The sequence below is a fragment of the Rhinolophus ferrumequinum genome (genome assembly GCF_004115265.2).
Source record: "Rhinolophus ferrumequinum isolate MPI-CBG mRhiFer1 chromosome 5 unlocalized genomic scaffold, mRhiFer1_v1.p scaffold_110_arrow_ctg1, whole genome shotgun sequence".
Lineage (NCBI taxonomy): Eukaryota > Metazoa > Chordata > Mammalia > Chiroptera > Rhinolophidae > Rhinolophus > Rhinolophus ferrumequinum.
Genome location: NW_022680355.1, coordinates 3,334,832 through 3,353,617, shown reverse-complemented (window position 1 = coordinate 3,353,617; position 18,786 = coordinate 3,334,832). Strand labels below are relative to the sequence as shown.

General features: G+C 37.3%; 1 protein-coding gene across 1 annotated transcript in view; it reads left to right on the top strand.

The window, feature by feature from the left end:
- The window catches only part of ST8SIA6 (ST8 alpha-N-acetyl-neuraminide alpha-2,8-sialyltransferase 6), a 137,453-nt gene extending 119,290 nt beyond the window's left edge, over nucleotides 1–18,163 (top strand). Inside the window, exon 9 of the mRNA XM_033100517.1 lies at nucleotides 18,035–18,163. The gene's annotated coding sequence lies outside the window, so the exon portion shown is untranslated. The remainder of the gene's footprint in view (nucleotides 1–18,034) is intronic.
- The last annotated feature ends 623 nt before the right edge of the window (nucleotides 18,164–18,786 follow it).

Here is an 18,786-nt window from a genome sequence, read left to right as displayed (position 1 = left end):
TTTTCACCTCTCTGAGATTCAAGAGAACAGTGTTAACTGGTCTCATTGGAGTGTAAAATTCATGAGAGTTGCTTGGATTTTGAGTGCTTTTTGTCTCCACAGTGAGTGGATTTTGTTTTGTGAATGTGTAACTCTCTAAAAAAGGCTCATAATTAGGAGGCTGTGTGGTCAGTTCCAGTACTCCCCAGTCCATTTAATACCAGCTTTCTTTGGGGGCTGTGAATATATTTAACCTCCTTTTTTTCCTATGCTAAGAAATGTGGATAGATGTACCTGCCCACAGAATAAGAACTGTGGATAGATGTACCTGCCCGAAAATATCGTCATAGATTAATATGTTCAGTGTTTTAAGGGCAGAAGCAATCTATCATTTCCACTGTTTTAACATATTTAACTATTGTCGGTTTGTCAAAATATTTCTAAGTAGAACTATTGTTAGACAGTGAAGTTGCTAGAGTAATTAGGGCTCTCATGAGGATCAGAAAAACAATCACTGTGTGAAAAATAGCTTTGGTCTTAATTATAACACTGGTATCCACTTACTCAAGAGTAGGTGTTGATATTTAGTTTCTCTGTTGATAAAATATTTCTCCCACCATGACGGTGATAACAGTAAATGGCTTCATTGTCTATAAATGCCAAAAACAATTAACACTTGACTGCACCTAGGAAAACTTAAACATTTCTTTGCTTTCTGTTTTTTTGTCTGTCTTTTCTGTTTTTTGAGAAACTGCTAAAAATTCTATACTGTTACTAAATAAATTTTAATGTCCAATAAATTCCCATTTTTTCCCCAGTTTTATTCCATAAATATCTTTGGATGTATATAGTTGCTTTATAGTTAAACAGAGCACTTGAATAATAGCCTGCTATAAAATGTTTGCATTTACAAAAATTAAATATCATTGAGCTCTAATGGTCATTGACTAAAGATAATATCAGCATATTTTATTTCCATGGTGGATACCATGTAGGTACTAAGCTACTTTGAATTGGCCAAAACCAAAATATGTAATCAAGAATAAGCAGAAAATAATTTTTAAGATTTGCGTTAAACTATTACTGTAAAACTTTTTTTTTAATTTACTGATTATTTCATTGAATTCCTTGAGGTTGTCACCAGTATTATTCTCATTTTATAGATGAGAACATTGAGGTTTCAAAACACAAGTAACTTGATCTAGATTATATAACTGATAAATGGAAGACTGGAGAAACTACATTATTTTCTTAAACTTTTTATTTTTAAATATTTCAAACTTACAGAAAATTAGCAAGAATAGTATAAGTACTTCATATACCCCTACATGTGGAACCAACTATGGATTTGAGGCTGAAGTGAAGCTATCATGATCCTTTACCCTAAATCAGCATGTATGAGGTATGTTTACAAAATACAGTGAATGTTTAAATTAAAAAAAAATGATTACAGTAAAAGATACATTACCATCAATCCCCTTCAAAATACTGCCCCTCGCTCCAAACACCCTTATGCCATCATTCTTGCTACTTTCTGAAGCAGTTCTGGAAGTCCTCTTTTGTGAGTGTCTTTAGATATGCTATCATGGCTGCCTCAGTGTCCTGAATCAATTCAAAACATTTATCTTTCATTGTCATTTTGACTTTGGGGAAGAGCCAGAAGTCACACGGTGCCAGATCTGATGAATAAGGTGGATGAGGACACACCATAATGTTTTTATTTGACAGAAATTGCCGTACCAGAAGTGATGTGTGACACGAAGCCTTTCCATTGTGTTCAAAACATATGGTTAATGCTGCTGCCGAGTGCCATCCAACGGAAAGGCAGGGATCTTCAATATGGGAAGCAGCACATAGAACCTCAGTGAGAGTGTGTGACAAGTTTCAACTTGTTTGGTGCAGTCATTCGGGTGTGAGCTACGGTTGAGAGAACATGTGTTTTAAAGTGTGCTGTAAATCATCCTCCATCATGACAATGCTTCTTGTTACACATTGCTTCTGGTACATGGAAATTTCTGTCCAATAAAAATATTATGGTGTGTCCTCATCCACCTTATTCACTGGAATTGGCACTTGGGCGACTTCTGGCTCTTCTCCAAAGTCAAAATGATTCAGGACATCAAGGCAGCCATGACAGCGCAACTAAAGACATTCATGAAAGAGGACTTCCAGAACTGCTTCAGAAAGTGGCAAGAATGATGGGATATGTGTGTTCAAAGTAAGGGGGAGTATTTTGAGGGGGATTAATGGCAATGTCTCTTTTACTGTAGTAATTTTTTTAAACATTAGCCCTATTGTTTGATCACACCTTGTATTATCGAAGGATAAGGTCATTCTCTTACATAAGCACAGTATAATTAGTAATGGATTTCAGACACCAAATTTCCTTCTTAAGCAATATGTTAGCTTGTCTCCCCATTCTAAGTGAAGAACAGGACTGTTATTTGTGTATGTGAGCCTTGAGTCAGTGCATTTTGTGACTGAGAATGTTTTCTAGTTTTTCCTGTACTTTGGCATACTTGTAGTTGACCAGTGAGTGCTATTTTGAATTGATAGTAAATGCAGTCTGAAAACTGTTCACAAAATTCTCATTGCTATAACTCACTCTGAGCCGCTTTTTAGCAGCCTATATGGCCTCTGGATGCAAATTAGGAAACTGAGTAAGAGAGGGGAGTCAGCAGATTTTCTTCTCCACAATATTATTCAATAAAGTTACGGCAGTGAATCAAACAAAACAGAACCCTTGGGTCTTCAAAAGTCTCTGACTTCTGTACATTTTAAGAAAATGTAAAGTCATTCATTTTGTCGTGGGCTTCCTGAGGGTTGTGACTAAAGACTGGAAGCTTTTATGATCTCTCCCCGCACAATCTTCACTCCCCTACCAGCAGAAAGGCGAATCTGCTTTGATTGTTTCCTTGAGCAGGGAGCTCTGAAGTGTCCTATGGCATGTATTCTGGGGACATTTTCCTCTCCTCTCCATAACATGTTGGAACCAGTGGATTCTGACCTGCATGACTCCATTAAATTTCCTAAGTTGAATCACAGAATTACTAGCACTTTGTGATCTCTCAACATCGGCACCATGGCAAGGCAAGACACGAACACCAACCAACTCCCCATGTTATTCTATCACAAGTGACAAATTTGACTTTTAATGGTAGATATACAGTAAAAGTGTATGTATAATGTTAGACACTTGGAGGTATGACTTGTCACTTTCTGAGACATGTGGGATTGCAAAGCACCTTTGTTTAATAATGAGCAGTATGAAGTGGCATTTCTGACATTAAACATAACATCTGTCTTACCTCAGACACTTCATATAAAGTACATTCTTGGGGAGACAGTGGTATTCTAATTTTATTTTCCATAGATCTAAGGTTTCAAAGCTTAAAGCTGTCATATTCTTTAAGTTCTCATTGTTGTCACTCTGTATCAGATTCACTGAATTTATGAGCATGCTCCCTCGCCTGCATGACAATCTGCCAAGTCCCAGAAGAGATCTCAGGGATGCACGCTCTTAGGGGCTCATTGTCTTCATCTCTAACGTCTTTTACTTTATTCTAAAAACGAGTAAACTGGCGGAGAGTATTTTGTCCAGGATGAGAACAAACATACAAACCAAAAAAAAAAAGGACATTTTCAAAGTAAAATAGCACTTGAGATAATTTTAGATACAGCTGATTATTTTTTCAAGTTCTCTTAAAAACTTTGAAAGTCATGGGCTCTAAACTGTAAATAAATATTTTTTTCTTCAATATTAAGTAATCTTAGAGCTCACATGAGTCCAAACTTGAGGAAATGAATAATTGGAACTGTAATAAGAGAACACATTGTTTTTCACTGTTTAATTTGTCTTACTATGAGATGTGTGATATTGGTTTTTGCCAAATAGCCACATATACGCATAGTTCAACTCACTGGATCTCATAACAAGGAAATTCTTTTAGAGAGGTGACCTTCATTGTCCTAACATTTTCTTCTATTTCTTTTCAGCTTGACTTCTGAAGTGTGTTGAGGTTTAGGTTCTCAACCGTGATGGATAGAAAACCAATTTTAAAATCTAGCATTCAGTTTTCTATGAAAACTAATGTCCCTTTCATTAATTCTCCATAGACAAATTGAATGTCTATTGTGTGCTAGTTTCTAGACTGACAAATAATGGGACATTGTGCCCTTAAGGAGCTAATATTTCAGGGAGGGGACTAGCATGTTAAAGAATTACAATATGATGCAATGATCTAATGAGAGAGAAATGCCCAGATTGCTCCGGAAACTCAGAAGGGGTGCCCTAACATGCCTGGTTGCTGGTTAGTAGATAAAGGTTTTACCATCCATGTAAATGCAGATGCCCAGGACTAGGCAGGGGTTCTAGACTCTTGCCAAACTTAATTTCATTACTTTGCTGCTTATTAGCAGCACAGGTGTTAGTGGTCTTTTCAAAATGAATTAATTTAAATCCTACTGAACAAAAAAGGGCCTCTGGTATGGGTTTCACTTTCTTTACATTTTTTTCTCCTCGCTCTTTATGACCCTCAGTTTTCTAATCTCTATTGTAAGAATAATAAAAGTCAGGAATGTCACATATGACTTTGGAGTCTGTGCACTGCACAACTCCCAGAGGCACTATTTACACATATGAGTGGCGCCCCCTGGAGTTGCGCAGCTGTTATCAACAGTATCTACCCATAGGGCTTTGGAGATTAAATGATCCATGTAAAGTGGTAAGCACAGTGGTACACAAAGTCAAGACATGCAGCTATTGGTATTAATATTATTATTATCTCTCATACATTCTTTTTGTATCCTTTAAAAAAATGTGGAACACAGATGTGTCCATGAGAAAACCCTAAAAACTAATAATATGCAAATTTAATTTTAACAAAATGAAGTCAATATTATACCGGGGGTGCCAAAAAAATGTATACACATGACTTGTATTCATCTTTGGTTTTCAGTATATATTATTACAATTTTAACAGTTTTTCCCTTTCTTAAATGTGTATACATTTTTTGGCGCCCTCTGTATATTTAGAGAGACTTCTCTGCAATTATATTTATATTGCAATTAATTGAGACCGCATATTATGAAGTCTTATACATTTTTCTTTTGTGATATATAAATGATTGTATCCTCTGTTTTATTTTAGAGTGGAAGAATTTTAGGAGGTATCCTGCATTTCTCATCAGCAGTTGAGTTGCTTTTAGCATGTCCTACATTATTTTTGTTACAGTGTTATAGACTCTATAATAGCAGTTCCCCATGGGTTTTAGAAATCTATACTTAGATTTATTTTTTAAAATAAATTGTAGTAACTGACTTCAAATATATATTAGAATGGCCAGGATTTTTAAAATGTTAATATTTGTAAGAGGCAAAATTAATGAATTTGTGCTTGCTTTTAAATTATAAATGTAGCATTAAGGTGTTTCGATAATTGTGCTTTGTGTTTAAATCCTTGAAGGGCTGTAAAGATGCATTTGGTTCATTATTGGCCATTTCCTTAGAACTCTATACCTATTATTGATATTTTAGCATTTATGTTTCATAATAATAAAGGTGTGCTGAACTGATGTAAATTCTAAAATAGAGTATTTTTCTAATGAGTTTTTCCAGGTATTTAATTTTATGGACTGTTGCTGAGTAGAATATACTTACTCTCGTGCTATTTTTTATTTCTGGAGATTTCTGGCATGTAGCAAATCACTTTGATCAGAAAATAATATCAAAAGTTACGTGAACTGAAAGTATTAGGTGTATGATGTCAGGTAGAGCAAGCAAGCATAACCAACGAGCCTCAAGATGTACGATAGTTCAAACATTGATGTTTCTTTTTCTTTTTTTTTATATAGCCAATAATAGGTGTTTCTGATTGGTAAGCAACTAACTTCCAAGCAGAAATTCTAAGACTGATTGTATTTTGTGTTCTGCTGTCTTCAACTCCTGATTTCTAAATTTTCCTATGCACATCTATCTAACAGAAAGGGAACAAACATGGAGTAATACAGGTTTGAGTGCTTTTTATGGGCCAAATCTGAATATGGCGCCCAAAATTTCTACTCACATGTCATTGGCAGAGTCACATGGCCATACCTACTGCACAGAAAGGTAAGAAATGTCATCTGTGTGTATAGGAAGGAACAGGAACAGGTTTGAATGAGCAACTAGAACTCTCTAGAAATCAGACACACTGGTCTGCACACTTTTCCTCCAATTATAGAACACACTCACCCTCTCCCCAAAGGAGGACAACCTTCCAGTTCCTGAATAGACCTTAGAAACCACAGTCTCTGTGTGATGAGCAATCTTCTCCGTAAGACGCAGATGTGGCTCTTGGCATTTTAGAGATCTGTGAATTAAAGGGTGAGTTATCTGTATCCCTTGCCCTCAGGATCAGGATAGCCATAATAAAATCTCTGTAAGAGAAAAGAGAATAATGAAACACACAGAACAATCACTGTTCCAACGCGGTGATGAAATCCTATTGGGACTGGATAGGCAGAGTGAGGTCTTCTTGGAAAGGCATGCATTTTTATGTTCGTCCCTGAGGCTCCTTGTTGGAGAATTCCTGTGTTTTTTTTTTCTAATTAGTTTCAGATGCATAAAACAATGTAATAGTTAAACATTTATCATTTATATCCCTCACACAGGCATAACCCCACTCCCCCCATCTACTACCCCTCTGACATCGCACACAGCCATTACATTTCCACTGCCTCTATTCCTAATGCTGTACTCCACTTCTTTATATATATATATAAAATTGTAGTTGACATTCATTATTGTTCAGCTTCAGCTTCAGGTGTACAGTGCAGTGATCAGGCATCTACATCATCCCCGAGGTGGTCTCCCTAATGAGACAAGTGCCCATCGGATACACTACAAAGTCTTTACAACATTATTGATTACATTCCCCAAACTGACTTTCGTGATTAAGAAACTGTGTGCATTTATACAATGGAGTATTACACAGCCATGAAGAAGAATGAGATCTTACCATTTGCAACAATATGGATGGACCTAGAGAACGTTATGCTAAGTGAAATAAGCCAGACAGAGAAAGACAAATACCATATGATCTCACTTATCTGTGGAATCTAAAGGAAAGAATAACTGAATGAACTAATCAGAAACAGTCTCAGGGACATAGAGGAAAAATTGAGTGTTGCTAGATGGGGGTTGGGGATAAAAGGGAAGGGGAGAATTCCTGTTAATGATCTCTAACTCAGCCTTCTAGGAAGTTTTTCCTTGTTCAGTTTCCTTCTGCAATTACATTACTTATATGTATTATAATATATATTTATATATTATATATAATATTATATATATTATGTAAATTATATATATATTTTTAATATTCTCTTTGGGGGATATATTGTTTATGTAGTCCACTTCCTACTTGTGTAAATTTGAGAGACTAAGGAATGTTTTAAGGAGTGAAGAGTCAAAGGCATTCTTTTATTCTGGGTTCCTGACAATCTGTGGCAATCTGATTCCTTCAAAAAGTTAGGAAGCCTCTGATTTTTTACTTCTAGTCAATTTTTTTGTTGTTGTTGCTAGTAATGAAACCCAAGTTTTTTGCTACATCATCAAGACTATGTTTTTCTCATTCGCTTCCTCTCTTGCCTCTTCCTTTCAACTTATTTTTGGTTATCTCGAGGCCAGGCAAAGCGGCTATAGCAGCTTGAATGCTGGAAAGGCTTGTTAGCCTGAACCAAACATTGGCCAAACTGATACTTCAACAACTTGGAAAGCTGACTGAGTGTTTATTGAAACTCTAGCTCTAAGGCAAGCACTTAGAAACCAGACATTAGGAATATGAGTTGTTATCACTTATGTTTAATGAAGTATCACAAGAAAGAGATAGCTGGTTTGAGACACAGAAGAGAATAAAGCGAGGCCATAAATCTGGTGACTGGAGAAATGGGAAAGCCCTATCTTTTGGACCCTATGCAATAAGAGACAAGACCAAAACATTTTTTTCTAAGATTGCAATTGGCCAAACATCATGATTATAAAGTATTAAATGCTGCTGCTAACTACTTAGTTTTAGTTGAAATTTTTAGCATTCATAAATATAACTTATAATTCCCAGCTTATTTATGGTTGTATAAATGGAATAAGCATATAATGAAATCCAATGTGATCCTCAGATGATATTCAATTGCCCTTATGATAATAGTCATCTGAATTCAGTAAGCGATGAAAATGAATTATCTTCATCTACAGACACGTGTGTGCACGCACACACACACACACACACACACATGAACACACACACAAAAGAGCCTTGCGGCCCATTAGCAGTGCCACTGAGAAAGACAGATTACAGAAACTTCGTATCTGGGTTACTAGGGAAGTACGTTAGCATAAATTATAACAATTATGTTTTCTGCCAATTTACTGTTTTCCTATACCATGTTTCCCCAAAAATAAGACCTAACTGGAAAATAAGCCCTAGCATTATTTTTCAGGATGACATCTCCTGAACATAAGCCCTAATGTGTCTTTTGGAGGAAACCTTAATATAAGACCTGGTCTTATTTTCAGGGAAACACGGTATTAACTGAACATACTTTGAAATAGCTAATAGTTTTATTTATTTCAAGTCTATTCTTATTTTACTCTAACAAAAGTGACAAAATAATAATAGCTACCATGTATTGAATGTAATTGTGCTAGCATTTTACTTATGGTAATTAACTTTTGTGATTGCCCATATATATAGGTACTATTATTTCTCTTAAGACACATGGTTATTTTGATTTCTCATTTTTTTTAAGTTTATTGGGGTGACAATTGTTAGTAAAATTACATAGATTTCAGGTGTACAATTCTGTATTACATCATCTATAAATCCCACTGTGTGTTCACCTCCCAGAGTCACTTCTCCTTCCATCACCATATATTTGATCCCCCTTACCCTCATCTCCACCCCCCACACTCCTTACCCTCTGGTAACCACTAAACTATTGTCTGTGTCTATGAATTTTTGTTTCTTATTTGTTTGTCTTGTTCTTTTGTTGTTTTTGGTTTATATACCACATATCAGTGAAATCATATGGTTCTCTGCTTTTTCTGACTTATTTCGCTTAGCATTATACTCTCAAGATCCATCCATGTTGTCACAAATGGTCCTATTTCATCTTTTCTTCCCGCTGAATAGTGTTCCATTGTGTATATATACCACAACTTCTTTATCCATTCATCTATCGAAGGACATTTTGGTTGTTTTCATGTCTTGGCCACCATAAATAAAGCTGCAATGAACATTGGAGCACACGTGTCTTTATGTATAAATGTTTTCAGATTTTTTGGGTAGATACCCAGGAGAGGGATTGCTGGGTCATATGTTAATTCTATTCGTAATTTTTTGAGGAACCTCCACACTGCCTTCCATAGCGGCTGCACCAGTCTGCATTCCCACCAACAGTGTATGAGGGTTCCTTCTTCTCCACAGCCTCTCCAACACTTGTTACTGTTTGTCTTGTTGATTGTAGCCATTCTAACTGGGGTGAGGTGATATCTCATTGTGGTTTTTATTTGCATTTCTCTGATGATTAGTGATGTTGAGCATTTTTTCATATGTCTATTTGCCATTTGTATGTCCTCTTTGGAGAAATGTCTCTTCAGGTTGTCTGCCCATTTTTAAATTGGGTTGTTTGTTTTTTTGTCGTTGAGTCTCATGAGTTCCTTGTATACTTTGGATATTAGCCCTTTATCGGAGGCACTGTTTGCAAAAATCTTCTCCCATTCAGTTTGTTGCCTCTTTATTTTGTCGATGGTTTCTTTTGCTGTAAAGAAGCTTTTAAGTTTCATATAGTCTCTTTCATTTATTTTAGCTTTTACTTCCCTTGCCTTTGGAGTCAAATTCATAAAATGCTCTTTGAACCCATGGTCCCTAAGTTTAGTACCTATGTTTTCTTCTATGCAGTTTATTGTTTCAGGTCTTATGCTTAAGTCTTTGATCCATTTTGAATTAATTTTGGTATGTGGTGACAGAGAGCAGTCCAGTTTCATTCTTTTGCACGTGGCTATCCAATTCTGCCAGCACTATTGATTGAAGAGGCTGTCATTTCTCCCTTGTATGTTTTTTGCTTCTTTGTCAAAAATTATCTGTCCATATTTATGTGGTTTTATTTCTGGGTTCTCAATTCTATTGCATTGGTCTATGTGTCTGTTTTTCTGCCAATACCATGCTGTTTTGATTATTGTTGCCCTGTAGTACAAGCTAAAGTCAGGGAGTGTGATACTTCCAGTATTGTTCTTTTTTCTTAACATTGCTTTGGCTATTCGGGGTCTTTTGTGGTTGATGATTTTTATTCGGGATCTTTTGTGGTTGATGATTCGGGGTCTTTTTGTGGTTGATGATTGTGTTTTTTGATCTGATGATTTTTTGTTCTACTTCTTCAAAAAATGCCATTGGGATTTTGATGGGGATTCCATTAAATCTGTATATTGCTTTGAGTAATATGGCCATTGTAACTATGTTAATTCTTTCAATCCATGAGCACAGAATGTCTTTCCATTTCTTTGTGTCTTCTTCAATTTCTTTTAAAAATGTCTTGTAGTTTTCAGCATATAGGTCTTTCACATCCTTGGTTAGGTTTATTCCTAGGTATTTTATTCTTTTTGCTGCAATTGCAAAAGGAATTGTTTTCTGTATTTCTTTTTCTGAGATTTCATTGTTAGTATATAGGAATGCAATGGACTTTTGTATGTTGATTTTGTAGCCGGCAACTTTACTGTATTCGTTGATTGTTTCTAATAGCTTTTTGGTGGAGTCTTTAGGGTTTTCTATATATAGCATCATGTCATCTGCAAAGAGTGATAATTTAACTTCTTCATTCCCAATTTGGATGCCTTTTATTTCTTTCTCTTGCCTGATTGCTCTTCCAACAATACGTTGAAAAGCAAAGCTGATAGGGGACAGCCCTGTCCTGTTCCTGAACATAGAGCAAAGGGCTTCAGTTTTTCACCATTAATTATGAGATTAGCTGAGGGTTTGTCATAGATGGTCTTTATTATGTTAAGGTATTTTCCTTCTATACTTATTTTATTAAGTGTTTTAATCATAAATGGATGTTGTATCTTGTCAAATGCTTTTTCTGCTCAATTGATACAATCATATGATTTTTATCCTTTATTTTGTTTATGTGATGTATCACTTTGATGGATTTGCAGATGTTGAACCATCCTTGTTCTCTGGGGATGAACCCCACTTGGTCGTGATGAATAATCTTTTTAACCCATTGTTGTATACGATTTGCTAGAATTTTGTTTAGGATTTTTGCATCTGTATTCATCAGAGATATTGGTCTGTAGTTTTCATTTTTTGTGTTGTCCTTACCAGGTTTTGGTATCAGGGTAATGTTGGCCTCATAAAATGAGTTGGGGAGTACTGTCTCTTCTTCAATTTTTTGGAAGAGTTTGAGCAGGATTGGTATTAGATCCTCTTTGAAGGTTTGGTAGAATTCACTAGTGAAGCCATCTGGTCCCGGACTTTTGCTTTTGGGAAGGTTTTGGATGATTGATTCAATTTCGTTACTGGTGATCGGTCTGTTTAGATTTTCCAGTTCTTTATGGTTCAGCCTAGGAAGGCTATATGTTTCTAAGAACTTGTCCATTTCTTCTAGGTTATTGAATTTGATGGCATATAGTCCTTCATAGTATTTTTGGATGATCCTTTGTATTTCTGTGGCGTCCGTGATAACTTCCCCTTTTTCATTTCTGATTTTGTTAGTGTCTTCTCTCTTTTTATCTTAGTGAGTCTAGCCAAGGGTTTGTCAATTTTGTTAATCTTTTCAAAGAACCAGCTCTTTGTCACATTAATTTTTTCTATTGTCTTTTTGTTCTCTATTTCATTTAGTTCTGCTCTGATTTTTGTTATTTCCTTTCTTCTGCTGACCTTGGGTTTCATTTGTTCTTCTTTTTCTAGTTAGTTCTTTAAGGTGTAATGTGAGGTTATTTATTTGGGATTTTTCTTGTTTCTTGAGATAGGCCTGTAATGATATAAATCTCCCTCTTAAAACTGCTTTCGCTGCATCCCAAAAATTTTGGTAGGATGTATTTTCATTGTCATTTGTTTCTATGTATCTTTTGATCTCTCCTCTAATTTCTTCTTTGACCCAATTGTTCTTTAAAAGTATGTTGTTTAATCTCCATGTACTTGTGTTTTTTCCTGCTTTCTTTTTGCAGTTGATATCCAATTTCAAAGCCTAGTGATCAGAGAATATGCTTGGTATGATTTCAATCTTCTTAAATTTGCTTAGGCTGATTTTATATCCCAGTATATGGTCTATCCTTGAGAATGTTCCATGTACACTAGAAAAAAATGTATAGTCTGATGTTTTAGGATGAAGTGCTCTATATATGTCAGTTATGTCCATTTCATCTAATGTGTCATTTAGGGCTGCTATTTCATTATTTATTTTCTGTTTGGATGATCTATCCATAGCTGTCAATGATGTATTTAAGTCCCCTAGTATAATTGTGTTTTGGTCAATTTCTCCCTTTAGTTCTGTTAGTAGTTGCTTGGTATATTTTGGTGCTCCCTGATTGAGGGCATAAATATTGATGACTGTTATGTCTTTTTGTTGTATAGTCCCCTTTACCATTATGAAGTGTCCATCTTTGTCTCTTGTTACCTTTTTCACCCTGAAGTCTGTTTCTTCTGATATCATTATGGCTACACCTGATTTTCTCTGGATACCATTTTCTTGGAGTGTCAATTTCCACCCTTTCACTTTGAGTCTATGCTTGTCCTTGTAGCTGTGTCTCTTGGAGACAGCATATGGTTGGGTTTAGTTTTTTGATCCAATCTGCTACTCTGTGCCTTTTTATTGGTGAGTTCAGTCCATTTACATTTAGGGTGATTATTGATATGTGAGGATTTCCTGTCATTCTTTCTTTAGTTTTCTGGTAAGGCTGTGTCTGCATTGTTTCTTGGCCTTTTTGTTGTTGTCTATTATTTCTGTGTGGTGGTATTCTATGATGTTTCCCTCTGTTTCTTCTTTTATTACAGTATATATTTCAGTTCTGGATTTTTTTTGAGTGGTTACCCTTAAGTTTAAGTAAAAGAAAGTTTGATATTTAGAGTATTCCATTTTCTTCAGCACACTTACTTTCTCCATTCCCATATTCTGGTTCAGGCCTTTACTCTCCCCCTTTTATGTTTTGGTTGCCACAAATTATCCCTGTTGATGGTGGTTGAATAGTCTCCTTTAGTATTTCTTGTAGTGCAGGTCATGTATTAGAAAATTTCCTCAACTTCTGTATGTCGGAAAGGTCTTTATTCCTCCTTCATATCTAAAGGATATCTTTGCTGGATATATTATTCTTGCCTCATAATTTCTCTCTTTCAATAGTTTGAATATTTGGTTCCACTCCCTCCTGGCTTGTAGAGTTTCTGCTGAAAAATCTGATGATAATCTAATGGGCTTTCCTTTGTAGGTTACCGTCTTCTTTTTCCTGGCTGCCTTGAGGATTCTTTCTTTGTCGTTGATTTTAGACAGCTTCAATACAGTGTGCCTTGGAAAAGGACTATTGGGATTGAGGTAATTAGGTGTTCTATTTGCTTCTTGGATTCGAAGATCCAGTTCTGTCCACAAGTTTGGGAAGTTCTCATCGACAATTTGTTTGAATATACTCTCTGTTCCCGTCTCTCTTTCTTCTTCTTCTGGTTTGCCCATTATTCTTATATTACTCTTTCTGATGGAGTCAGAAAGTTCTTGTAGAGTTCTTTCATTTCTTTTAAGTCTCAAGTCTCTTTCTTCTTCCATCTGTGTAATTTCCAGGTTTCTATCTTCGATGTCACTGATTCTTTCCTTCATCTGGTCAACTCTACTACCTAAGCGGGTTATTTCATTCTTAATTTCTTCTATTGAGTTCTTAATCTCCAGAAATTCTATTTGGTTCTTTTTTAAAATTTCAATCTCTTTCATAAAATGCTCATGTTGTTCTTTGATTGTGTTTCTGAGTTCATTAAACTGCACTTTCTGTGTTTTATTGCATCTCGTTGAGTTTTTTCAGAACTGCAATCTTGAATTCTCTGTCATTTAAGTCACATATTTCCATATCTTTAAGTTCCTTTTCTGGAGACTTTTCACTTTCTTTCTGAGCTGTCTTGTTGCCTTGGTTATTCATGGCAATTACTGATTTATGATTTTTCTTCCTAGACATCTACAGGAGTGGCTTCTGCAACAGGTTGATAGGAAGAGGTCTTTCTTTTGTTTTCCAGTACTTGTTGGTAGAATGTTTTATTTTCTCTCCGACTGTTGCCTTTTTTTCTCTCTCTCACGGTAGTGCTATGTTTTCTCTGCACTATTCCAGCTTCTCACACAATGGGGGGATTCCTTGGCAGAGGGGCTTCTCCTCTGTTAATAGTTCGCCTGGGCACAGTGCACAGGGCACAGTGTCCGTGTGGGTATGCGGAGAGCTTTTGAAGTTCCAAAGCTCTTCTTGCACCAGATTCAGAGCCTGTATGTTTCAGCAGTTCTGTTTACTTCTGCAGGGATCTGCCCAGATAGCTGGGGCCAGGGGCGGGGTTAGTTGTGAGAGGTGGCCCAGAGCAATGGCTGTGACCATCACCACAGCCAGTCCTGCTTCTACAGCTCCCTCCCCTTTGCCAGAACTAGTTGGGCTGTGAATCTGTGTCTGTGGTCCACAGTTCTCAGAACAGCAAATATTCTGTTCTTTTGATGTGACACTGCTACTTCTAGCACCAGGCAGGTGGGGGCGGGGCGAGCTCTGGGAGGGTCGGGAGGGGGCGGCTAGTCTCGGTTCCTAAGGCTTCCGTTCTCTGCTCAGCAGTGAGGGTCCAAACCACCGTTTTCAGCCTTCTTCCCTCAGTCTTTGCTCCGAGGTCTCTGCCTTGAGCCTTGGGTTCAGCCATGTTATATGCTGCCCGCTCAGCCCTGTGGGCCATAAGCGGAGCCCTAGCAGTCCGAGTTCTTACCTCTCCTGCAGCTGCAGTAGCTCCGGGATGCAGCGAGCTCAGAGCACAGAGCTAGGTCTGTGTCCTGCACCTGTGCTGTCCCGTCTCCGTACTTCTCCCTTCCCTCCTCCCCCTCTCGCGTGATTCGCCCACATTATGTGAATTCAGTAGTGGGCCTCTTCGTCTTGCCTGTCTGCTGTGCAGGGAGTCCTTTGTGGAGTTATTGTTGTTCAATTAGTTGTAAATTCCAGGGGAGCTTTACAGAGGCTCATCTCACGCCGCCATTTTGATGACCTAATTTCTATTTTGATTTCTATTAGCAGAAAACTCACTTTAAACTCTCTAAAACAAAAAAGGAAATTTACTAAAATTTACGATCTCACTCAAGAGCCATTTGGCCTCATGTGTGAGTTAAGTCAAGAAATGGAAAGCCATTGGATCCCAAAACAGCCACTTCTTCAGTCTTTGCTCTCTGTTTCTGAACCACATTGAGTTTTATTTCTACATCTGATTCCTAGTTTCTTTTCTCTTGGCTGTCTATCTCTGCTTCTCTTTGTACATGGTACCTCCACCGTTCTCTGGTTCCAACCACAAGCAGAGACTCGGTGACAGCTACTTCATCTCAGTGATAATTTACAGAGAGGAAATCTGATGGTCCTGGTTTGGGTCAAGTGTCCACTTCAGCAAGTAGTCACACAGCCCAAAACATGCTACCAATGCCCCAATCAGAGGAGGGGCATACGAGGAGGGGCCGTACTCAAAGAAGGGGTGCTATCTTTCATGAGCTAAGCAGACATCCTAAAAGATAGGTACTATGCCCACCATTCTAAAAATAAGGAAACTGAGATACTACAAAGATAAATAATTTACCTGAAGCTGCTAGGAAGAGGAGAAACCAGCGGGATTTCAACTTGAGTCTGTGTAACTGCAAAGCTCGTATTGTTAAATTGTGCTCCTCAGCCTTCTGTGTAGAGTACTGAGTAGCAGTTCTTTGCCCTACTGTTTTCTGCTTTCACGATCTGGGTTCAGGTGTGTATAAATCCTAAATGAATAGATAACCCATTATGGTCATAATAATTGATATTAGATATTTTAATAAATTTTCATGGAACTGGTCTTCTCCCTTAGGATTTCTCCAACACTAATACATGCTGAAGAAATAAAAATAAATAAGACTTAAAAGCCTTGCTATTATTTTCCCTATAAATCCATTTGTATTTCCCAGAAATTAAATATAAAAAAATATTTAATTCATCAAGAGACAGAAATATGAGAGCCCTTGAGTAGCTATGGTTCCCCATGCCATGATACTTTTTAATTTTGGAGGCTGGTTATTAGCTTTTGGGAGGCTTGTCATTTTCCTTTATAACCAAAACGAAGGAACGCGCTTTGAACCAGCTGGCTTCATAGTTATTGTACTTCCGTCTGCAAGGAGAAGTGAAAGGGAACAGAGGGTGAAATGTTTGCTATCATCAAGAGGCAAAGATTTTATGATTCTGGGAACACAAAGTAATAAGCAGAATACTAGGGGAAGGATTCTGTTCAAAAATAATTCCACTTTCCATCTTAGAAGGGAGGGAGCAGTGATTCTGCTCTGTGGTGCTTGAACCTGTCTAAAGGAAAACAAGCTGCCCAGGAAAATCAGCACGAATTCATACATCCAGTGGCTTTTTGATGCGGATTTAGTGTCCTGTAGGGCCCTCTAGGGACTGCACCACAACCCCCAAAGCCCATTTCAATCAGACGCCAGAACGAGAGGTGAAATGATAATGTGTCAGGCCACGCACGTCTTCAGCTTCATCTTGCCGTCAAGAGCTTTTCTTCAATTTGGTATCTGACTTCATTCACTCAGTGCAAAACAAATATTTGAGGGATGAAGGAAGGAACTGCGGTCATATTTTCTTTAAAATACGAAATTATTATCGTTTTATCTGAGAGTAGCCATCGGGGAACAGATGTTTCATAATCAGAGCTGTCTCCTAATACGTTGCACTGTGGCTAACACAGATTTGTGCTTCCACTGACATGAGGGATTAGTGGAATTGCAGGTGCTGGAATGGCAATTTGATGGCAGCTTCTATTTTCTGCAGTTTAAGAGAGGCGAGAGTCGTTGGCACGCTACAGAGCCCAAAGGAGTCCAGTAGAACGCAGAGTGCTGACTTCCATGTGGAAATGGGTCTGCTCTGATAGACGGTTCTTCCTTGTCTGGACACAGACTGCTCCTAACAAGCTATGCACTCTGGATAGTTTAAAAATTATACGGCTACTTGTTAGATTGCTATAGTGGGGTCATTCAGAATAAAGCCAAGTTCTCCAGATTGCTCACTGCTGACTGGGGGTGTCAAAAATCTGCAGCGTCTGTCTCACAAAGGGTTCTGAGGATACTTTGGTTGGCTCAGTGCTCAGTACTCCTTTTTGTTTAATAGGAAAAAGAAATGCTCACCTCCTCGATGTGGGGACAGTTTTATACCCTCAAATAAACGTGCAACGGAGGAGATTCTTCAATTCACTTGCTCTGGCATTGGCTTGTAAAGCCTCTAATATTCAAAAATTTGAGTTCATGTGATCTTTCATGTAGACAATTTGAAAAATTCTAGGCCGGAGCTCTTGGATGAAGTGGGTCTTCTGTGTTGTAAATGACTTAATGGAAACTGAAACATATTTATTGATTCATAATTTTATGATGTGATGCTAGTGACAGGCAGAAATGAAGGAATAAGTGTTTATTTTTAGATAAAATAGCGCTCAGTAAAAAGTTCTCCTCCTTTCCTTTCTCAGGCTAGACAAGCTACTCTTGTCATTCTGAAGTATAGTAGTTCAAAGAAAATATTTTCTTTCTATGCTCATATGTATAATGGAATGTATATAAACCACCTTCTGTGTTTAACTGATTCTGTTACTGGTAAAACAGTAATAGTAAGTGCTGCAAAGATTCCTTGGACCAGGTAAGTAATATTGATAACAAATTGTAAGAAAGAATTATGACTCTTGCCCTTTAATTCTTGCTATGAAACCTTCAGGGTAGCAGCTAATAGTTAAAAGAATAACTTTTATAGTTTGACTTAAGAGGGAAGACTAACTGTATACCCTTTAATGCTGACCCAATATTTTTTTAAAAGGATTGGTGAGAAAACAGATCATTTGGACTTGCCCCAGTGTGCATAGCAGCGGTCAATTTTTGCCTATTTGAATTATGTAAGGAGAAGGAAGAGTTCAATTGGGTTTCTTCAAACCACAAATGTTTATTCAGTGCCTTCTATAGTCTGTGCTAACTGTCACACCTGACTGGAATTCTTACCAGGTACATGGTAACATTTTGATGAACGTCTAAAATTAATGTTATACTTGCATAGCGTCAGATGGAATCTCGCTCTAAGTAGGTTGGGGAGTGTGGTGTAGAGTAAGTACACACTGCGACACATCTGACACATCGTTGGACGAGCTTAACCTCACGCCACTGTCAAAGAAGGAAAAGTATTTAGGATGCAGGTGAAATCTCTGACCCCCTCGTAAATAAGAAATCACTGTGAGAACAGTAAACTGTTGTACAGTACTCGGAAGGATGTTAAGGGCCTCCAACCGAATCATGGCAGTAGCTGAGGATATCTTGACCTCACCTCATGGGGCATTATGTGTTAAGGAACTGGTTATCCCTGCAGAAATAAATTCTTGACTATTTGTTTTGTTTCGTGAGTTTCTGGATCCCTCCAGAAGTATGTCATAGCTTTGCACGTTTCCCAAATAAATCAGATGTGGATGGAAAACCTAACAAGCTAGTTAGGGATTAGGAAAGACCACAGAGATAAGGGACTCTTTGAGCTGGGTCTCTATGAGGCGGATATGAGTAAAAATAAGATAAAGTCTTTGGTGT